This window comes from Mesoplodon mirus (genome assembly GCF_964341445.2).
Source record: "Mesoplodon mirus genome assembly, chromosome: 15".
NCBI lineage: Eukaryota > Metazoa > Chordata > Mammalia > Artiodactyla > Ziphiidae > Mesoplodon > Mesoplodon mirus.
Genome location: NC_138991.1, coordinates 63,868,446 through 63,892,298, shown reverse-complemented (window position 1 = coordinate 63,892,298; position 23,853 = coordinate 63,868,446). Strand labels below are relative to the sequence as shown.

At 46.3% G+C, this 23,853-nt stretch overlaps 1 protein-coding gene across 6 annotated transcripts in view; it reads right to left on the bottom strand.

Moving 5' to 3' along the window:
• Window positions 1–4,834, bottom strand: part of ABCA3 (ATP binding cassette subfamily A member 3) — a 48,362-nt gene extending 43,528 nt beyond the window's left edge. For 5 of the 6 annotated variants that reach the window (XM_082643676.1, XM_082643678.1, XM_082643679.1 and 2 more), the window contains exon 1: window positions 3,726–4,834. The gene's annotated coding sequence lies outside the window, so the exon portion shown is untranslated. Of the gene's footprint in view, window positions 1–140; window positions 3,660–3,725 lie in introns of those variants that run through there. The other variant, XM_082643677.1, reaches the window with a different exon arrangement.
• Between the last annotated feature and the right edge of the window lie 19,019 nt (window positions 4,835–23,853).

Here is a 23,853-nt window from a genome sequence, read left to right as displayed (position 1 = left end):
CGGTCTGGGAGGATCCCATATGCCGCGGAGCGGCTGGGCCCGTGAGCCATGGCCGCTGGGCCTGCGCATCCGGAGCCTGTGCTCCGCAACGGGGGAGGCCACAACAGTGAGAGGCCCGCATACCGCAAAAAAAAAAAGACTCAAATGGCTAAAGCTTTACAATACTTGGCAGTGATCTGGGGAGTTGTGAATACCTGGTTATCCTGTGACTTAGAACTTAAGGAGGAAATACACATTTTCTTTCATGAGAAGTGTCAAACCTGGAAACCTTTTTCTTTTTTTATTCAATGACAAATGAGTGCAGCAGTGTGTCAGCTAGCTTACTGGTTTTAAGCCAATGCACTCAAATCTGTCCCTTCCAGGAAAAGGTGACAATGCATGAGTTACAGCTTTTCAAAATAATCTGTGCCAAGAACAGAGCATTCATGAAAACAGATGTTTGGAGATGTTTCCACAGGTGTGTGACTGTATTGCCAAGGATGTGGCAAGTGCGCCATCCACATGAACACTGACACCTGCACAGCAAAAGCTTTGGGAACCAGGACTTTCACCTCCCCTGACAGCCCCTGAACACTTAGCAGCCCAGATTCATCAAGAGTCCTCGAATGACTGGCAGGTGGGATTGAAAAACAAGTACTAGACGCACAGCAAGTCTGCATGCCTCCCTGAGGTTCACTGTGCTTACCTGTGAAGCCCTCAAAAACCAGGAACTGAAATAAACAGAACTCAGAACCACACCTTCAAATGCTGGACTCAGGTTTCACCGAGTTTATAAATAGGATGTAGACTTGATCACATGGCTTTCTTTTAAAAACAGCACACATTTGTACAATAGATTATGTACTACTGATACAATGAAAAATTTAATCGTGTTCACTTCGCCTCTCATCCATTTAATAGGTCTTTATTTGTATGTGTTTCTATGTCCATGATATTCAAGACAGTAGTATATGGCTTTCTTTTATAATAAATAAAATATATGGTGGTGCATGCTCAAATTCTTTTACATATAGCAGTGAACAGGAAAAAAGCTTGTGGACAACTTATTTACAGAAATGACCCTTGTGTGGTTAAGGTGGGAACAAATGCCACAAGCTGCAGTCATTGTCCAAGAGCCCCATGAGGCCAGGTTCAAGGCCATGGTCATTTGCATTGGGAGGCCCAGGTGGAGACCTAGTTTACGGGTCTCACACTCAATGCCACCACCTGTGCTGTCCTGGGTCACGGCGGCGGGCTCCTCAGAATCATGTGGCTCTGAGTTTACACTGGAGCTCCTGGCAGGGAGTGGTGGGGTATATTTTTAAGCCAAAGGTGTGGCTCAGAGGAGGCTATTGGGAGAGAGTTCTACAAAATCTGTGCCACTGCCTGCTCTCCTAACCCCTGCTGCAGCCTCGGGCCCATTCCCCATCCTGCTAGCCTTCTGCCTCTCTAGGTGTAGGAAATGAGGTAAAGAGGCAATTGAGAATCCCCAGAGAGAGGTAACCATGGATCTTCTGCAACAAGCAAGGCAGCAAGCTCATTACTCAGCTCCTGCAACCACACCTATCTGCCCGTTGACTCCAAATCTCTCCAAATGTGGCGAACGACTCAGCCAGTCGGGGGGACAGGGACTGTCCAAGTCTCCCAGGACAGGGACTGCCACACCTTACACTTTCCCGGGAGTGTGTGGGCCTTCTGTGGTTTTGTTGGCTTGGAGTATCACCCACCATTCCCATCTCTATTTTCTGAAATCCTTCCTATCATTTCCCAGTCCAGTTCTGGCCCCTCTGTGAAGCCGCCACTGACAACCCTGACTGGTTCAGGGGTTCTTTGTCTTGGCTTCACAGTGGAATCTTCTGGGATGCTTTAAGACAGTAACAGATGCCGGAGGCCCACCCCTGGAGATTCTGGGCTGTGGCCTGGGCATGGGACTCTTTCCCGGGTGATTCTAACATGCAGTCAGGGTTGACACCTTCTGCTCTTGTCGAAAGCCATCCCTCCACCTTTGCATACTTGAGGCAGCTTTTCTGGATGTCTCATGTAGCACTTATCTCTTTCTGTCTTAGGTCAGTTACTTGTGAATAAATCATCTCTTTAGCTCCATCCTAAGGTCCCCGATCGTGCACAGAGCTTTGCCCATCATTCTCCCCAGAATTCTAGAATGCTCCCCTCCCCATAACAGACTCAATAGCAGAGGAGTCTACTGCTGTTTCAGGAAGCAGGGCTGGGAAAGAAACTGTCAACTAGGGAGTCTTACCTGGGCCTTCCCAGTTGAGACTAAGTCAAAACAGGTTCCCATGGACTGCCTGGCATATGCACTGTGGAAAGCTAGTAACTCAGAAAAAAAAAAAAAAAACAGCTTGAGCTCCCTCTCTTGTTCCAAAAGGCTGTTTCAACAGAATGATGATAGATCACCTTAGAGAAGGAAAGATGTCATCCTGTTTGTAAAATATAGTAAGCAAGTGTTCAATTAAAAAAACCAAACAAACCTCTGAGAAGTTAAAAAAGGTGAGGGGATTCCCATGGCATCCATTTTTACCTGTTTTCCCTTTCTTTTACTTTTCCAATGATGTTAACTTTCTAAAGGAAAACATCCTTAACCTTTTCACATTTACAAAAGGCAGCATCAAAATGTTCTGAATCAAATGATATAGCGGCTCAGGAGAAAAGAGCATAACTCTTCCACTTGCACCTTGCCTGGATTTCCACACTGCTACAGGGCCTCATCCGCTTCTTCGGCAAGTGTTCCTTCAGTGCCTCTCATGCGCCAGGTGCTGGCTATGTGCTAGGAGTGCAAGCCCCACAAGAGACAATCTGTGCCTTCAGGGAGCTCACAGATCAGGAGGCAAAGGGGCAAACAGCAACAACCCCATCAGGTAACAGGCTTTAATTAGACAACGTCCAAGGAAGTGAGGAGGGGCATTCACGCATGCGACAAATATGCACCAAGCATGTGTCTTAAGCCCTCATTTAGGAGATAGTCCCTGCCCTCATGAAGCTTATAGTCTAGTTCAGGAAGGAGCCAACACCTATGTAAACACAAATTCATACCAAGTACAGACTGACCATGGGCACCAGGGCTGTTGTAGGCCCTTCTTCCTAGATCAGGTCCCTTTCCTTCTGTCCCCGACACAACTCCCACCACTAACAGTGGACCACTGGACCCCCATTCTGAGGCTCATGAGAAGGCGGGTTTGGGAGCAGGGCGGACTCCGTTACGGGGACGCATTCCCACCCACACTGGGAATCTCTGCACCGAGAGATGAGCCAGCAGCATCCTTGACGGGCCTGCCTCAGCTCCCCAGCCTGTGATGCCGCCTGGCTTTAGCAGGCAAGTGCTCAAACTGTCTGCCGGGTGAAGGCCAGCGGGTCTTAGCGTGGTAAATGTCTGTCCACCCTCCTCAGCTTGGCACAAAGGATTCCACAGCGATTCTAGCTCCGGGAAGGTTACGTTTCCCCAAGGGGGGCCGGCTTTGGGGAACTGCCTGAGGGGATGAGGACACGCCCAGAGGCTCGTGCCGAGGGGAAGCCTGAGTCAGGGCGGCCTTGCACTGCTGCGAGATGCACCTGCTGCGCTGCCAGAGGAGGCCGCGGGCAGGGCGGGGCAGGGCCGCGGGAGGGGTCGGGTGCCCGGCCGGGGAGGGCGGCAGCCCGCGGTGGGGAGGGGGCCCCGGGCGGGGAAGCGGCCCCCAAATCTCGAGCCCTGGGAGCCAGCGCGCGCGAGCGGCGGGTTCTGGGGCACTCACCGACCCTTAGCGCCCGGGCGGCGGCGGCCGGGGCGCTGCCCTCTCGCGGGGTCCCCTCCCTCGGCTCCCGGCTGTGCTCTGGCCTCGCGGCGGCGGCGACCGCTACTGACAACTGCTAGGCCGCCACGGCGGGGAGGGGGCGCCTGAGACCCGCGACGGGCGGAGGACCGGGCTGCTCGGGGTCCTGCAGGGGGCGCCCCTCGGCCAGCTCGCGCATGCGCAGTGGGCCACCCCGCGGGTGCCAGCCCCGCCCCGCCCCGCCCCTGATGGCGCCTGCGTAGGGCTCAGCGCGCCCGCTGCAAGGCCGACAGGAGGGGCGACCTGCGGGAGTCTGGGCGAGGGCTGGTTCCGGGAGGAGAGTCCCGTGGTCCGCAGGGACTTACAGGCGGCTGAAGTAGTCTTCGCCCGAACCTCTGCCTTCCCTGGCCATCCTCCATTTGCCCTCCAGCACTGTCTTTCGTTGGGCGCCGGACACCTTCTCACGGAGGGAGGGCTCTTTGCTGCCTCAGGCTTGGCACGGACGCTGCTGGGCGGAAGAGGCCCTGGGGGTGGAACTTCCTAGGAAATTTCTAGAAAACGACCGTGGGGTGGGCAGGACGGTCCAGCGTCCCTGAGTGTGGCCGCGGTCCCGGGGCGCAGTTCAGAGGGGCAGGGAGGCCTCGGGGTCACCTCAGGCAGGAGGGTCGAGAGTCAGGGTCAGGGTTACCTCAGGAGGGTAACGGGTCGTGTCGGGGTCCCCTGAAGCCGGGAGAGTTGTGAGGCTGGGTTGGGGGTCACCTTGGACGGGAGGGTCCCAAGGCCCGACAGGGATCACCGGGGACGGAGGGTCTCGAGGCGGGGGCGGCGCGTGGCTAACAGTCCACGCGGGCTGGCCACTCGGCTCCCGACTGCCCAGGTCGTCAGCGCCGCCAGCGGCCCATCAATTCCGAGGATCTTCCCGCGGCCCGACGTGCACCTGCTCGCTGGCTGCCCAACTGCCCGGCTTCCCTCGGCCCAGCCTCTGGCGGCTCCTGGTGGAGGTCGCCGAGCCCAGGACGCCGCCTGCTGACCAGCCAGGCCCCGTCCCCGCTCCAAGCGCGCCTCTGGAATGAGGACAAGACTGACTGAATCGTAAAGTAATAACCCAATTCGGGAGGCGGACCTCTGCCCCCCAAGACTGTTTATGGATTAGTGATAAGAGCGTCTCAGTGCCCCATTTGTTTACTTAACATCTTTTATTACCTGAAGTAGTGTTATTTATTTGTTTGTTTACTTTTTTTCTGTCTCTCACCAGAAGATGGGCTCCGTGAGTAAAGGAACTTTGTCTAGTTCATGGCTACATCCCAGGGTCCTAGCATGTCTGGCACAGAGGAGGCATTTGATAAATATTTGTTGAATGAAAGGGTCACAAAGACCTGGCTTCAAATCTTGACCCTATCCCCTAACTAGTGCAGGCACGGCATTTAAACTTCCTGAACCTCAATTTCCTATCCCTAAAATTAAAATAATACCAAACTCAAAGGTAATTAGTACTTCAAAGTGAAATGAGAAAAAAAATAAGTGCTTATCACAATGCCTGGCACATAAATGCCAAATAAATAGTAGTATAATGGGAATATAACTAGAGACTTATATCTGGTCTCTGTAATGAGGATTCAGAAAAAAAAATTGAAGGTAATTACTGGATAGGTAGAGAAGTGGATTATTAGTATGTGACAAACATCTTAAAAACCGTCTCTCCCCATTATTCCTCACAGACTGCACCCCTTCCCTCCCAACAAAAGTGTTGGGAAAAACTATGAACCTGGCTGACTGGTCCTTCTCTTCACCCTGCTTCTCTTAATCTTTTTTAATTTCAGGAACCCATCCTTCCCATTTCTAACTTACATTGGTTACACCTTGCAATTTTTTTCAAACCCCTTCTAAACCTGATCCTAGTTTTGCATAACCAAATCCAGAAACAGAACTGGCTGACTCAGAATTTCCCTTATATGGAAGGTGAGGGTAGGGGCACTGGGAAAAGAATGACCATGCAGATCCAGACAGACACCTGGGGACTTCCCTGGTGGTGCAATGGTTAAGAATCCGCCTGCCAATGCAGGGGACACAGGTTCAAGCCCTGGTCTGGGAAGATCCCACATGCTGAGGAGCAACTAAGCCCGTGCGCCACAACTACTGAACCTGTGCTCTAGAGCCTGTGAGGCACAACTACTGAGCCCACATGCCACAACTGTTGAAGCTTGAGCGCCTAGAGCCCATGCTCTGCAACAAGAGAAGCCACCACAATGAGAAGCCCGTGCACCGTAACGAAGAGTAGGCCCCGCTCTCCGCAACTAGAGAAAGCCCGTGTGCAGCAACAAAGACCCAACACAGCCAAAAATAAATAAATAAATAAATTTATTAAGAAAAAAAAGACAACTGCAAAGAGTTCTATATCTTTGTTCTTAATCATGTTAGGGTGCCTGCTATTGTAATTATATCAATTATCATAATCATGAACGGGAGGGTGTGAAGGTCACTGGCAAAGGCAGATTGTCACATGCAAAGATTCCAGGCTCTGGACTCCTGTTCAAAAACAATTGCCCACAGTGGGCTGGACTCTTCTGATGCTCTTCAACAATCACTGAAAAATCCACCAATGTTCTGCTCAAGGCCCACTACTGAAAAAAACAACAAACCTAGATGCTCCACCTAGTCTTCTCCTTCCATTGGGAGGCCCACATAATGGTCATAATTTTGTTCATAGTACACAGTAGAGATGAGACCGGAACCCAGGTGTTCAGGTTCGTGAGCTCTTTAATATTTTCTGGTACATGAATTACTCACATTCATATGCCATGAACATATGCATAGAAATTACATGGTATACTTCTTGGGATTCACATGACTCAGATATTTCTCAAGATTGATGGCAAATGTTAAAGTCGATGGTGTCACTCATAAACAAATGTTATGGCTTTACAAAAGGCAATAAACCTAGTCATTATAATAGTTGGCCGACATACATAATAATATACCTATGTATACTATATGCGTTTTTAAAATGAAACCAATATTTTAGCACCTATTTCTTTTGAGGGGCACAAATACTATCTAGCTAGCTAGCTATACCTACATATGCTTATATATGTGTTTTTTTTGTATGGTAGTTACTGGTATTCAATGCAGAATTTATTTTATTTATTTTATTTAATTAATTTATTTGGTTGTGCTGGGTCTTAGTTGTGGCAGGCGGCCTCCTTAGTTGCGGCATGCAAACTCTGAGATTTTGCATGCGTGTGGGATCTAGTTCCCCTACCAGGGATTGAACCTGGGCCTCCTGCATTGGGAGCACGGAGTCTTACTCACTGCACCACCAGGGAAGTCCCCAATGCAGAATTTTAGAATAGGGTTTCTCCAGTTGCTTCCATAGGACTATGTTAAAATTGGGGGATGCCTTCTAGACTTAAGGGCTGTACACATACTCCTTTATTCAATGATTAAGAGGCATTATATTGTAGTGGTTAAAACTGGTTATAGACTCTGGCTACACAGCCTCAAATTGAATCCCAGATCTTAATGTCTTAAATTTTCTGTGCCTTGGTTTCCTTGTGTAAAATGGGGATTGTATAGTACCCACTTCATAGGATTGTTGTGAGTATTCGATGTATCAAAACATATAAATCCATGGTATATTTCTCCATCTGTTTGTATCATCTTTAATTTCTTTCATCAGGGTCTTATAGTTTTCTGCATACAGGTCTTTTGTCTCCTTGGGTAGGTTTATTCCTAGGTATTTTATTCTTTTTGTTGCAGTGGTAAATGGGAGTGTTTCCTTAATTTCTGTTTCAGATTTTTCATCATTAGTGTATAGGAATGCAAGAGATTTCTGTGCATTACTTTTGTATCCTGCTACTCTACCAAATTCATTGATTAGCTCTAGTAGTTTTCTGGTAGCATCTTTAGGATTCTCTATGTATAATGTCATGTCATCTGCAAACAGTGACAGTTTTACTTCTTCTTTCCTGATTTGGATTCCTTTTATTTCTTTTTCTTCTCTGATTTCTGTGGCTAAAACTTCCAAAACTATGTTGAATAAGAGTGGTGAGAGTGGGCAACCTTGTCTTGTTCCTGATCTTAGCAGAAATGGTTTCAGTTTTTCACCATTGAGGACACTGTTGGCTGTGGGTTTGTCATATATGGTCTTTATTATGTTGAGGTAGGTTCCCTCTATGCCCGCTTTCTGGAGAGTTTTTTTTATCATAAATTGGTGTTGAATTTTGTCAAAAGCTTTTTCTGCATCTATTGAGATTATCATATGGTTTTTATCCTTCAATTTGTTAATATGGTGTATCACATTGATTAATTTGTGTATATTGAAGAATCCTTGCATTCCTGGGATAAACACTACTTGATCGTGGTGTATGATCCTTTTAATGTGCTGTTGGATTCTGTTTGCTAATATTTTGTTGAGGATTTTTGCATCTATGTTCATCAGAGATATTGGGCTGTAGTTTTCTTTTTTTGTGACATCTTCATCTGGTTTTAGTATCAGGGTGATGGTGGCCTTGTAGAATGAGTTTGGGAGTGTTCCTCCCTCTGCTATATTTTGGAAGAGTTTGAGAAGGATAGGTTTTAGCTCTTCTCTAAATGTTTGGTAGAATTCGACTGTGAAGCCATCTGGTCCTGGGCTTTTGTCTGTTGGAAGATTTTTAATCACAGTTTCAGTGCTTGTGATTGCTCTGTTTATATTTTCTGTTTCTTCCTGGTTCAGTCTCGGAAGGTTGTGCTTTTCTAAGAATTTGTCCATTTCTTCCAGGTTGTCCATTTTATTGTCATATAGTTGCTTGTAGTAATCTCTCATGATCCTTTGTATTTCTGCAGTGTCAGTTGTGACGTTTCCTTTTTCATTTCTAATTCTGTTGATTTGAGTCTTCTCCCTTTTTTTCTTGATGAATCTGGCTAATGGTTGATCAATTTTGTTTATCTTCTCAAAGAACCAGCTTTTAGTTTTATTGATCTTTGCTATTGTTTCCTTCATTTCTTTTTCATTGATTTCTGATCTGATCTTTATGATTTCTTCTGCTAACTTTGGGGATTTTTTTGTTCTTCTTTCTCTAATTGCTTTAGGTGTAAGGTTAGGTTGTTTGAGATGTTTCTTGTTTCTTGAGGTAGGACTGTATTGCTATAAACTTCCCTCTTAGAACTGCTTTTGCTGCATCCCATAGGTTTTGGGTCATCATGTTTTCATTGTTATTTGTGTCTAGGTATTTTTTGATTTCCTCTTTGGTTTCTTCAGTGATCTCCTGGTTATTTACTAGTGTATTGTTTAGCCTCCATGTGTTTGTATTTTTTACAGTTTTTTTTCCTGTAATTCATATCTAGTCTCAAAGCATCGTGGTTGGAAAAGATACTTGATACGATTTCAATTTCCTTAAATTTACCAAGGCTTGATTTGTGACCCAAGATACACTCTACCCTGGAGAATGTTCCATGAGCACTTGAGAAGAATGTGTATTCTGTTGTTTTTGGATGGAATGTCCTATAAATATCAACTAAGTCCATCTCGTTTCATGTGTCATTTAAAGGTTGTGTTTCCTTATTTATTTTCATTTTGGATGATCTGTCCATTGGTGAAAGTGGGATGTTAAAGTCCCCTACTATTATTGTGTTACTATTGATTTCCCCTTTTATGGCTGTTAGCATTTGCCTTATGTATTGAGGTGCTCCTATGTTGGGCACATAAATATTTACAATTGTTATATCTTCTTCTTGAATTGATCCCTTGATCATTATGTAGTGTCCTTCTTTGTCTCTTGTAATAGTCTTTATTTATTTATTTTTTTTGCGGTACGTGGGCCTCTCACTGTTGTGGCCTCTCCCGTTGCGGAGCACAGGCTCCAGACGCGCAGGCTCAGCGGCCGTGGCTCATGGGCCCAGCCGCTCCGCGGTATGTGGGATCTTCCCGGACCGGGGCACGAACCCGCGTCCCCTGCATCGGCAGGTGGACTCTCAACCACTGTGCCACCAGGGAAGCCCCCCAATAGTCTTTATTTTAAAGTCTATTTTGTCTGGTATGAGAATTGCTACTCCAGCTTTCTTTTGATTTCTATTTGCATGGAATATCTTTTCCCACCCCCTCACTTTCAGTCTGTATGTGTCCCTAGGTCTGAAGTGGGTCTCTTGTAGACAGCAGCATATGTATGGGTCTTGTTTTTGTATCCATTCAGCCAGTCTGTGTCTTTTGGTGGGAGCATTTAATCCATTTACATTTAAGGTAGTTATCGATATGTATGTTCCTATTACCATTTTCTTAATTGTTTTGGGTTTGTTATTGTAGGTCTTTTCCTTCTCTTGTGTTTCCTGCCTAGAGAAGTTTCTTTAGCATTTGTTGTAAAGCTGGTTTGGTGGTGCTGAATTCTCTTAACTTTTGTTTATCTGTAAAGGTTTTAATTTCTCCATCGAATCTGAATGAGATCCTTGTTCTGTAGAGTAATCTTGGTTGTAGATTTTTCCCTTTCATCACTTTAAATATGTCCTGCCACTCCCTTCTGGCTTGCAGAGTTTCTGCTGAAAGATCAGCTGTTAACCTTATGGGGATTCCCTTGTATGTTATTTGTTGCTTTTCCCTTGCTGCTTTTAATATTTTTTTCTTTGTATTTAATTTTTGATAGTTTGATTAATATGTGTCTCCACGTGTTTCTCTTTGGGTTTATCCTGTATGGTACTCTCTGTGCTTCCTGGACTTGATTAACTATTTCCTTTCCCATGTTAGGGAAGTTTTCAACTATAATCTCTTCAAATATTTTCTCAGACCCTTTCTTTTTCCCTTCTTCTTCTGGGACTCCTATAATTCAAATGATGTTGGGCTTCCCTGGTGGTGCAGTTGTTGAGAGTCTGCCTGCTGATGCAGGGGACGCGGGTTCGTGCCCCAGTCTGGGAGGATCCCACATGCCACGGAGCGGCTGGGCCTGTGAGCCATGGCCGCTGAGCCTGCGCGTCCAGAGCCTGTGCTCCGCAACGGGAGATGCCACAATGGTGAGAGGCCTGCGTACCACAAAAAAAAAAAAAAAAAAATGGCGTTGTGTTTAATGTTGTCCCAGAGGTCTCTGAGACTGTCCTCAATTCTTTTCATTCTTTTTTCTTTATTCTGCTCCCTGGCAGTTATTTCCACCGCTTTATCTTCCAGCTCACTTATCCGTTCTTCTGCCTCAGTTATTCTGCTATTGATTCCTTCTAGAGTATTTTTAATTTCAGTAATTGTGTTGTTCATCACTGTTTGTTTGCTTTTTAGTTCTTCTAGATCCTTGTTAAATGTTTCTTGTATTTTCTCCATTCTGTTTCTGAGATTTTGGATCATCTTTACTATCATTACTCTGAATTCTTTTTCAGGTAGTTCGCCTATTTCGTCTTCCTTTCCAATTTGGATTCCCTTTATTTCTTTTTCTTGTCTGATTGTTATGGCTAGGACTTTCAATACTATGTTGAATGAAAGTGGCAAGAGTGGACATCCTTGTCTTATTCCTGATCTTAGAGGAAATGCTTTCAGCTTTTCACTGTTGAGTATTATGTTAGCTGTGGGCTTATCATATATGGCCCTATTAGGTTGTGGAATGGTCCCTCTATACCCACTGTGTGGAGAGGTTTTATCATAAATTGATGTTAAATTTTGTCAAAAGCTTTTTTTTGCATCTATTGAGAAATCATATGGTTTTTATTCTTCAGTATGTTAGTGTGGTGTATCATATGGATTGATTTGTGGATATTGAGCCACCTTTGCATCCTTGGGATATATCCCACCTGATCATGGTGTATGATCCTTTTAATGTGTTGTTGAATTTGGTTTGCTAGTATTTTGTTGAGGATTTTTGCATCTGTGTTCACCAGTGATATTGGCCTGTAATTTACTTTTTGTGTGTGATATTTTTGTCTGGTTTTGTTATCAGGGTGATGCTGGCCTCATAGAATGTGTTTGGAAGCATTCCTTCCTTTGCAACTTTTTGGAATAGTTTAGAAGGATAAATCTTAACTCCCTTTTTTATTCTTAATTAACATGTCAGTGTGTTGGCTCCCTTTTTGTGTTGACTTGGTATGCTAGTGGATTATTTATTTTAGGGGTTTTATTTCCCAACCATCAACCCTTCTTTTCTCTTTTTAAATTTAAACTCTCTGCTATGAAACAATATCTTCTGTTTCTAAGAAATTTAGAATAAAGAAAACACATTACATAAACAATTCTTTCAATTGGAAAGCGTTGTTATAGACTAGAGATAGTCATGCGTACTCTAACAGTGATCCTCTTCTTGCCAGAATCTCAACTATCATATTTTAAAAATACCTTTCAAGTTATAACTACATAAATGGAACATTTGATTACATCTATATTTTGTTTAAGAAGGACTGCCTTTCTTTCCTCTCATCAACAATACTTTCATTAAGCTAAAGCATCATACACATCCTTAGTATCCCTAACAGTGGGTGATAAAGATGTTAATGACCTATAAGAAGCTCTTGCAGCTGTGTAACTGCACAGACCTAGTTCCTTGAATCAGTTTAACCAGTTATGGTCCGTGTAATAAAACATTACACACATTCCCAATTAATTGATTTTTAATTTAACTTATAGGACTTTAAAATTTTTCTAATTTATTAGTGAAGGGGTTTAGGATTATGAATTTTCCTGTTGATACAATTTTGCATCAGTATAGTTTTTTAAATAGAGTTTATTTTTTAGAGCAGTTTTAGGTTCACAGCAAGATTTAGAGGAGAGTACAGAGATTTTCCATATACTCCTTGTCCCCTTACAGACACAGCCTCTTCCATTATCAACATCATTATTCCCCAAAGTCCATAGTTTACAGTAGGATTCACTCTTGGTGTTGTACATTCTATGGGTCTTGACAAATGTATAATGACATGTATCCACCATTATAGTATCATACACAATAATTTCACTGCCCTAAAAATCCTCTGTGGGTCACCAATTCATCCCTCCTTCCCCAACAACCCCAGGCAACCACTGATCCTTTCACTGTCTCCATAGTTTTGCCTTTCCAGAATGTCATATCATTGATATCGTACAGTGTGTAGGCTTTTCAGATTGGCTTCTCTCACTTAGTAATATGCATTTAAGTTTTCTCCATGTCTTTCATGGTTGATAGTTCATTTCTTTTTAGTGCTGAATAATATTTCATTGTCTATGTGTACCACAGGTTGTTTTCCATTCACCTACTAAAGGACATCTTGGTTGTTTCCACGTTTGGGCAATTGTGAGTAAAATTGCTATAAACATCTGTGTGCAGATTTTTGTATGGACATAGTTTTTCATCTCATTTGGGTAAATGCCAATGAGCACATTTGCTGAATTGTATGGTAAGAATATGTGTACTTTTGTAGGAAACTGCAAAACTGTCTTCCAAAGTAGCTGTTCCATTTTGCATTCCTACCATTAATGAATGAGACTTTCTGTTGTTCCATGTCCTAGCCAGCATTTGATATTGTCAGTATTTTGGATTTTGGCCATTCTAATAGGTGTGTAGTGGTATCTCATTGTTGTTTTAATTTGCAATTCACTATGATGAATGACGTTGAGCCTCTTTTCATGTACTTATTTGTCATTTCCTTAGTTCAGGTCTTTTGCTCATTAATTTTTTTTCATTTTTTAAATCTGACTGTTCATTTTCTTACTGTTGAGTTATGAGTTCTTTTTATATTTTAGATAACAATCCTTTATGATATATGTCTTTTGTAAATGTTTTCTGGCAGTCTATGTCCTATAGACTCTCATTTTCCTGGTCTATATAGTGTTTTGTGGTTTAGGAGAGAGTTTTTAATTTTCAAAGGTTTGCAGTGGGTTTTTTTGGTTTTTTGGTTTGTTTTTCCTGTGCTTAGTGCTTTTATTTTATTAATATTTACATTCAGTGCATTTTGGTCTAGGAATATGGTCAGCATTATTCAGCTCTTTAGAATCTGACATTTTCTTTATGGTTGACACAACTCTGTTTTCATGAATAGTCCATGGATGTGTATGAACTTTTCTGACGCACTTATATTGACCCCTTTTTCATATGGTGGACATTTTGACCCCAAGGATGATTTGAATGCACACTTTAAGTCAGAATTACACCAGCAATGATGAATTTTCATTTAGAAAGTATTTTCAACAAGAACTCCACTAAACTAATTTCAGTGAACCACATCAATATCTCAGTCCTTTTGGAGTCAGGGGTCAAGTCTTCTAGAAGTAGTAAACTGAGAACCTGGGAGACCTTATCTGTGGAAAGAGACAGAACTCCATGGCTGCCATCCAAACTCAAGTCCTGTGGTTGGACAGAGTATCTGGTTTTAGTTCCTAGCTTAAGGAGCCAACATAATGTAAATTGACTGGCAACTGACTGATATTTTACTGGAGTTTTATTTCTGGGGCATGGGGGGAATGTTTAATAAGCAAAATTCTGTAATTGTTCAACCCCTAACTTAGTCTCTAGGTGTTTCTCAAAATCACACCAGTAGGAAGTGGGCTACTAAGGGTCTGCAGCTGCCCAGAAGGGAAATTGTCTCCTATTCCCTGCTTGTGAAAGGCCATGAAGGATGGCAAATACAACCAGTTTTCCCTCTTTCAGTGTATGTTGGATGACTTGGGTGGTCATATTCTCATCTTTTAGCCCAAACTACCATAGCCCAGGGAGTCATATGTAGACTAGGACCAGAGAAATGCGCATTGCCCAGACAGCCTAGCCTTGATCTTGGATACAGAAACTGCACAAAACCTAGCAGATCTTCTTTTGAAGAGGGAGCAAGTGTGTTTTATGTTGCACATAGATGGTTTATTATATTAGGCTGAGAAGTTTGGAAATTTTGTATGTAGGAAGGATTTCTGTTTTCTGGAGAGCAAAGGAGGTATGCTTTGTGCACCCCCCCCCCATTTCTGCTGGTAATAGAAACCTTCTTTGTGTGTGTGTATGTGTGTGTGGGGGGGTGACTATTCCATATAGTTTAGGAGGTGCTGACCTCTTCTCCCCCATTTTCCATACCGTCCTTCCACCTGCCACTCTGCTGGGACCCAAGCTAACCCAATAAGAGTCCTCCTAGGAACTACCAGGAAGGAGATACTCTTCTCTCTGGGATTTTGATATAAGCCTAGAGCTCCTGGGGGCCATCTCCTCCCCCCACCCCACCATGTATTTAGAGACTGCCTGACAAGAAGATATACAGAGGAAAGTAGAATGGAGAGAGAGAGAGAGAGAGACAAACTTTGATTACATTATTTGAATACTTGGATTCAGCTGTGTTCTGCAGTTTATTCCACTTTGGACTTCCAGTTATGTGAGTAATGAATCCTTTTTGGGGCGGGTACTTAAGCTAGGTTGAATTGGACTTCTGATACTTGTAACTGAAACAAGAAAAGAAGTGGATGGCATTGAGGTATCTTTCAGAGGCAGAATCATCAGGACTTACTGATGGATTTGATATGAGAGGCGAGGGAAAGAGATTAAGGTTAAAACCTAAATTTTTGGCTTAAGCAACTGGTATAGACTTACCATTTACTGAGCTGGATAGTAGAAAAGGCAGAGAGAATAAAATCAAGAGTACCTTTGTGGACACTTCAAGTTTGAGATGCACATTAAATTCAGTGCCCACTACAAGTACTTTCCTGTGAAAGCTGCCCCATTTCTGAGTTATTTGGAATCATTTGAGCACTGATTGCATTTCATCCTCAATTTTTTTCAAGGGTGTTTATGGGTCCATCGATGTTTGCGTGCTTGAAAATGGCTGCCTGTAAACTTAGTTGATTATAACATCTTAGAATTGTACTCTTTTGCCTCCATCCTCTGAGGATATTCCTGTACTGTCTGCTGACAGTCTCTGGAGAGGGGACTGAAAGAGGGTGGACTGATTTTCTCCCTTCTGGTCAGTAATTTGAGTTGGTATTTTGGGGGTTTTTTCGCCTGGATGCTTGTAGGAGTCTTTCTTTATCTTTGAACTTAGGTGATTCACCAGGATGGTCTCTATTTTTACAGTTCTATTTAGGTTTTTATTGGAACATGATGATCTTTAAAACTTTTTTTTCTGATTTAGCTATTCCTTCATTTGACACGTTTTCTCCTAATACACACGTATTTAAATATATATATATTTCTGTTCTAATTATGCCATTTGCTATGGATTGAATTGTATTCCCCTAAAATTCATATGTTGAAGCCTGAACTCCCAATGGGGCTCATCTGGAGATAGAGTTTTTAGGTAATTGAGGTTAAATGAGGCCATAAGAGTAGGGCCCTAATCTGATAGGACTGGTCCTATAAGAAGAGGAAAAGAGAGGGAAGTCTCTCTCCATCATGGGAGGACACAGTGAGAAGGTGGCCATCTGTAAGCCAAGAAGTAAGCTCTCACTGGGACCTGACTATGCTGGCACCCTGATCTCAGTCTTCTAGCCCCCAGAACTGTAAGAAAATAAATTTCTGTTGTTTAAACCATCGAGTCTATGGTATTTGTTATGGCAGCCCAAGAAGACCAACACACCATTCGCTATTTCAGGAACATTAATTATCTGCATCTTGCATATCTTTTAATCTTTTCTATCTATAATCTTGTCTCTATTTCTTTTGTCTCTGTTCTTTTTCTCATATATTTTCTCACATTTATTATAAATAAGAAAATTATTTTTTCACATATATCTTGTGGATCCCAGATTTCTGCTAGTTCATAGAGCTCTTCCTTTTTTTTAAAGATTGCACATTACTTCATTGTTTAGATAAATAATAGTTTTTATAACTAATCCCCTATTGATGAATACTGGGCTGTTTATAATTATTTGCTGTTATGAACACTGCTGCAGTGACTAACCATGTACATATGTCATTTCATACTTGTGCAACTATGTCTGTAGAGTAGATTCCTAGAAGTGGGATTGGTGGGTCAAAGGGGTAGTAATATGTTCTTGTAGAAATTCTGAATAGTTGCTGTGTTGCTTATTTTAAGCCCATTTTTTCTTTTTCGATCTCAGTCACCTGTTTTCCCAAATATAGCATAAATGGACTTTCCTTAATCCCCTTCCTACTTATCTGGGACCTGTCTGAATCCTGTCCTCATAATTGAGCTTGAGGTTGATAATTCATCATAGTTTGTGTATGGTTGTGATGTTGTGATCCTGCAGAAATGACTGAGGCCTTTATTCTGACTGCATTGCGGCCTGGCTTCTCTCTGCCCAGGCCTGCTTCCTTTACTCTCCAAAGCACTGATTTTTTTTTTTTTTTTTTTTTTTTTTTTTTTTTTTTTTTTGCGGTACGCGGGCCTCTCACTGTTGTGGCCTCTCCCGTTGCGGAGCACAGGCTCCGGATGCGCAGGCTCAGCGGCCATGGCTCACGGGCCCAGCCGCTCCGCGGCATATGGGATCCTCCCAGACCGGGGCACGAACCCGTATCCCCTGCATCGGCAGGCGGACTCTCAACCACTGCGCCACCAGGGAGGCCCCAAAGCACTGATTTTGAGAGTGCTCTCCAGTAAACTTCCTGTGCAAAATCTCCATCTCAGCGTCAGCTCTTGGTTTTAAAATGCATTTCCCTGATGACCAGGTAGGTTGAACACTTTTTCATGTTTATTAGCCATTTGGTATTCTCTTTTGGAAGTCATCTGTTCAAATCTCTTGCCTATTTTTCTACTGGGATGTCTGTCTTTTTCTTAGTGACTTATAGGAGCTCTTTAAATATTCTATATACCAGTTGTTTGTCAGATGTATGTATTATAGTTGTTGTAGATGTCTTTCATGGAACAAATATTCTTAATTTTGATATAATTCCATTTAGCGTTTTTTCTTTATATTTAGCGGTTTGCAGTCATGTTTAAGAAATCTTCACCTACTTCAAGGTCATGAGTATGTTCTATTTTTTTTCTTAAAAACTTCATTGTTTTATCTTTCACATTTCGATCTGTATTTCCCCTGAAGTGCTATTTTGTGTGCGGTGGAGGCAGGAGTCAATATACATTGTTTTCCATGTGGACAGCCAATTGACTCTGAGCCATTTGTTGAAAAGACTGTTTCCCTGTGTTCTGCAGTGTCAGCTTTGTTATAAATCAAGTGACCATATACCTGTGACGTCTTACTAGACTTTTATTTTGTTTCATTTGTCCTTAAGTTTGCTTATCCTTAAGTGCATCTCTTTTGATTCTCACTTTACTTGTGCTATAATGTTTTCCTTTGTATATATTATTTTCCTTTACTAGGCTTATTTTCCACTGCTGGGTTCCATGAAAATGAGCTCCATTACTGATCTTTTTATATCATTTTTCCCAGACACAGTGCCTTCAAAACATAATTGCTTTAGTGCATAATTGCCAGTTATTGTACAAGCATCTAAATAAACTTTCTTTATTTTTTAAATTAATTTATTTATGGCTGTGTTGGGTCTTCGTTGCTGCGTGCGGGCTTTCTCTAGTTGCATCTAGTTGCGGCGAGCAAGGGCTACTTTTTGTGGCAGCGTGCAGGCTTCTCATTGCGGTGGCTTCTCTTTGTTGTGGAGCATGGGCTCTAGGTGTGCGGGCTTCAGTAGTTGTGGCACACGGGCTCTAGAGCACAGGCTCAGTAGTTGTGGCGCACAGGCTTAGTTGCTCCGTGGCATGTGGGATCTTCCTGGACCAGGGCTCGAACCCGTGTCCCCTACATTGACAGGTAGATTCTTAACCACTGCGCCAGCAGGGAAGCCCCCTGTCTTATGTTGCCAGTGATCCTAACCCAACTCCAGTTAGCTTAAACAAAGCAAGGCCACACATGTCTGGAATCCCAGGCCACCCCTCGAGTTGTGCACAGCCCCCCTGCAGGCTGGCAGCAGTACCCCACTCCTGGGACAGGGAAGTCAGAGGCGGTTAGATGACGTCGCCCTGTCTCTTTCCTCTGTTGACTTCGGTTTCAAGCATGTTTCTGTGTTTCCTTTCATCTTTTGATGATTAAATGAGTTAACACCTGGGACGTTTAGAACAGTGCCTTGTACATTGTAAATGCTATGTGTTCATTAAATAAAGTTAGCTAAAACGGCCCTATGTTCTTACCCCACTAACACCCATAGAGACCCTCAAAGGAGATTCATGGACCATATGCTCACCCTGGACCTATCCCTGTGTCCAGGGAAATGGCTTAGATGCTGAGTGGACAGCCAAGTCACAGTGCACCCCTGGGGGAGCGTGGTGGGCCATGTTACTGAATGCCCCACCATGGGGCGTGAGCACTTTCTTAATAGAGAAGAAAAAAGGGGGGAGGATTGTACTACTGGAAACTTAAGATTGCCAATCACCCAACTTCTCCCCTTCTGCCCCAGCGGTGGCAACAGGCGGAAGTTGAGCGCCGGCATTGCCTTGCTTGGAGAGCCCACGGTCATCTTCCTGGACGAGCCGTCCACTGGCATGGACCCCATGGCCCGGAGCCTGCTCTGGGGCACCGTCGCGAGGGCCTGCAAGTCTGGCAAGGCCACTGTCATCACCTCTCACAGGTAAAGCCAGGACCGGGGCTGTGGGAGCGGTGGGCCAGGAGGGGCTGGGTGGAGAGAAGACCTGTCAGCATCTGGTAAGAGTCTGTGAGGAGAGTCCCCAGGCTCTACCATGTGGGCCACACCCCGAGCATGGGAATCAGGAACAGCCTGATCTGGGCATCAACACCTTCCCATCTGCACAAGCCTTTGATGTGGATGGTGGGCATCAGCATCTCCCAGCCGTTTGTCAGGCCTCCACCCCCTCTCCCCAGCATGTAGGACTGTGACGCCTTGTGCACCTGGCTGGCCATCATGGTGCAGCATCATTTCAAGTGCCTGGGCAGCCCACAGCACCTCAAGAGCAAGTTTGGCAGTGGCTACTCCTTACAGGCCAAGATCTGGAGCGACAGGCAGCAGGAGGCCCTGGAAGAGTTCAAGGCATTCATGGACCTGACCTTCCCAGGTATGTGCTGCTGTGCAGAGGTCATCTGTGCGTCTGTCCATCCCTGACCTCTGGGACGAGGGCCATGATTCCAGAGGCCTGGGCCGCCCTCCCCTGGCCATCCAGCCCGGCCCTCAGGGGGACACTGTGCAGGCAGCGTCCTGGAAGATGAGCACCAACCACCTGCCTGGCAATGACCTCAGCTGGGTGAAGGTGAGCACATACCTGGGCATCAGAGGGAGCACACCTCTGATGTCACCCACTTTCTGGTGTTCTCTCTTTCGGGTGGAAGTCTTATTCAGTGCTGCTGCAACATTCACGTGGATTTCATAGAAAATAAGAATGTTTGAGCTGGAAGGGACCTCAGAGATCAGCTCCTCCCGCCCCCTCATTTCACAGAGAGGTGAGCAGACCCAGAGGGGGACACCATATGCCCAGGGTCACACAGCAATCCAGGGACCCAGCTGGAGCCTCTGCCTTCTGGCACCACTCGCAGCCAGGGTCCCTTTCCCTAAAATCACAGAGAGCTCAATTCTGTAGGACTGACTTCTTGAGAGGTGGTCTGGGAGCAGCTGAGAGAGGGATGGGCCTTGGGGGGGGCTTTGTAACAACCCCAAAGACCCTTCCTCTTTCCAGCCCCTGTTGCCCCCTCTCCCCTTCCCTGTGCCCATCGTCTATAGCGGCTTCCTCCTTTCCCACAGGTGTTTGGCATTTTGGAGCAAGCCAAGAAAAAGTACATGTTGGAAGACTACTCAGTCAACCAGATCTCTCTGGAGGACATCTTCCTGAGCTTCATCTGCCCTGTGCCCCCCCAACCAAGGGGAAAACAAACAAGCGAAGGCAGAACCAGCAGGCCCCCTGTTACCCTTTCCACCTCCCTCTCCACCTTCTTCCCAGCCTCCCTCCCTGCCTCCCTCCCAACCTCCCTCCCAGCCTCCCTCTCCACCTCTCACTCCACCTCCCACTCCATCTTCCTCCCAGCCTTTCTCCCAGCTTTCCTCCCAGCCTCCCTCCTGGCCTCCCACTCCACCTCCCTTCAGGTCTTCCTCCTGGTCTTCCTCCTGGCCTCCCTCACAGCCTCCCTCACCACTTCCCTCAAAGGCTGTCTTGCTGTAATAAAGAGTTCCCAGTGCCAGGTTAGCCCAGGTGCACACAGCCTGCCATGGGCTGCAAGGGTTACAGAGGCAACTTGAGGACCCAGTGAGCTCAGCTTGGGGGTGGAGGGGTGGGGGCAGCTCTCTGCCAGATTGAGGCCACTCACCTTAGAGGCCTGATGGAGGACCCAGGTGCATTTCTGTGGAAAAGGATCCCCTCGAGTCCCACCTGGGTGGCCTTCAGCCTCACTGAGACCTGGCCATAGAAGCAGCCTCAGAGGAACAACACCTGCCATGTCCTGTCAGGAGTATGGAGGCCTGGGGGTGACCATGGTTGTAATGATGCCGTAGTTCTGAAGGTAGGAGGAGAGAAGAGATTGACAAGTTTGCAAACTTAAGGCACCATTTTTCAATATTTGGATTTGTGGGGCTCCATTTGTTCTCTGCCCTGGCCCACGCGAATGTTAGGGGTGAGCCTGTATGTGGCCCTCCGTCAACCCATGATGTGGACATGATTATTATCCCATTGCCCAGAAGAGTAAGCCGAGACTTAGAGATATCCAGCAACTTTCCATGGTCAACAGATGGTAGAGCCAGGATTCAACTCAGGCAGAAATTCTCAAAGTGGAGTCTCTGACCAGAAGCATCCACATCATCCAGAAACTTGTTAGAAATGCAGATTCTTAGGCCCCACCCCAAACCCACTGAATCAGAAGTCTGGGGGGTGAGGACCAGCAATCTGTGTTAACAGGTGCTTCTGATGCAGCTCAGGCGTGAGAAGCACTAAGCTAAGCCTGTGAGCTCAGACCATCCAGCCTGAGTGCAGATGGATGTGGCCGTGTACCTTTGTCACGAGGGCTCTCCTCCGAGAAGTGCCCTGCCCAATAGCCTTTCTCCCTGCAGCATGGTCACACCAGCCCCTCTACAAAGCCCCATTCGGCTTCTCCTTTGCAGGTAGTTCTCTCCCTCCCTTCTCAGCTCAGCTCTGAGAAAGTTGTGTCTACCATTCCTGCCCGCACTCCCTACCTCCCCTCACCACTCACCAAAAGTACAGCGTTGTCACATGCCTGGCTGCCACACCCACTCTCCATTTTTCCTGTGACTTCTCTGAGGCATCTCAGTGTCCCCTGCCCCCTTCTCCCCACTGCACCAGGCCCCCCATGGCCCCTCATCTGCCTCCTGTGTAGGCTCCTCTTCCTTTCTCTCCGAGTGGGGGATGCCTCAGGCTCCCAGCCTGCTTCACTTTTCCTTACTCTCCCCTCTGCACCCTGCCACCCTTGAGTTTCCTTCTCATTCACCCCCAGGCCTTCAACTGCCATTTTATTCCAGTCAGGAACTTGCCTGAGCTCCCAAAAATCTAGACTCTTCCAGTGAGTTCTCTCAACTTCCTGAAGCCCAATGGGAAATGGGCTCTTCTCACACCTTCTGGGAGTGGCTCATCACCCCTCTGGGCCCAGGGGCTCTTACTGCCAGGGCAGTGGGTGGGGGTGACGGATGGCATGGCTGCAGCAGAGCCAAGAGAAGAACACCTATTTCCTGATAAACAAGAAAACTTTACCTCTGAATAAATAAAAAGAGTGGTAAGGACATAGGAGCAAGATAGAGGACAACTGAGAGACTGGTCAGGGTGCCGCTTGGACTCCACAGACACGCAGCGTCACAGGGGAGCGAGAGCGTGACTTACTCACTCACTGGTGAAGCCAATGCCACCAAAATCTAACACAGAGAGTGCACCTCTGCCCTGGGGAGACCAGCAACAAAGAAAGTAACAGTGCAGGGGGAGGACAACAAAGTACCAAATTGGGAAACAGTAACCAATGGAAACAAAGGTGAGGTGAAGAAGACTGAAAACCCTTAGGGGTCCTGTGGATTCTCCTGTCCTCTGGTGTGGGAACGTGGGGGCATCTGGGGAGCAAGTTCCAAGCTTGCTCTGCTCTACCCACTCCTCTTCCCGTGCACATCACCCAGCTTCCAAGGCCTCATATCCCACGCTGTGATCATCCGTTCGTCTCCTGCTCCAGACTGGCATGGAGCCTTGGCACCATGGCTCCTGTGTGTGTTCGGCTGCTGAGCACAGACCAAGTACCCTGAAGGGGTTCAGCGAGTATAAGTGGTAGCGGGACAGAATGCTGTCTGAGGCTGTGGGGAAGGGGGAAGGAGAGTCTTGACCCAGATTCCCCGGCTTCTCCAGGAAAAGCCACTCTGTCCTCTTCCATCAAGCACTTCTCCCAGGAGACTGCATTTCTTTCCTTGTCCGAAGGTCTCATGAAAGAGGTGGGATGTGAGCTGGTTCCGGAAAGACAGACTGGGTGGGCACTGCCTAATACCCGAGTAAACAGAACGCTCAGCTGTGGCTGAAAGCAGCCAGTAAAGCAAGCAGGTGTGCACTTCTATTTTAGTTGGGCTCCCAGGTGACCAAGAGGAGACAATGGGGACTGACAGGGGACGATATCTAGTCCAAGTGAGAAGGTGAGGGCTTGCCCTGGGCAGGGATGGAGGAGGGGTGCAGGGTGAGCCACGTTTCAAGGGAAGAAGGAGTCAAACGTGCTGGATGAGTCAATGAAGATTTCGAGCACCAGGTTTCTGGACTCCACTTTCTGCATTACGATCTATGCCAACAGCGACTCGGCCACCGAACCAGGGGTCTCCTCGCCTGAAGCAAGGGCTGGAAGCAGGGCGTGCGGCCTCGGGGTGCGGGTCGGAAAGGTCAGGGCCAGCCTCGGTGAGGCGCAGCCCGCGGGTGCCGGCTAGCCTGCGTCCCCGCAGGTAGAAGACCACGTCGGGGTCCCGGCTCCGAGACCCCGGGCTCGGAGGCGCGGCCAGTCCGCTCAGACCTTCACTGACAAACCATTGCACGCCGTGGCCTCCGGTCGCCGGGACCTCTTGCCGCCGAGTAAACCACAAGGCCTAAGCACAGAACAGGCCAGGTCCATGCGGGCCGGAGCGGATTCAGAGACGCCGCTGCAGCCAGGCCCGGAGCCACGCTCCTTAGGAACCCCCGCCAGGGCCGGGGAGGCGGGGCGGCCGCGCAAGCTCTACCAATCAACAGCCGGCGTTCGAATTCGCATCCTGGCGCAGCCAATCGCGAGCGTCCGAGCCTGAGGGGGCGGGGAGGGGGCGGGGCCCGGCCGAGCAGTGGCGCGCGCCCCCCCGGGCGGGCCAATGAGAGCGTC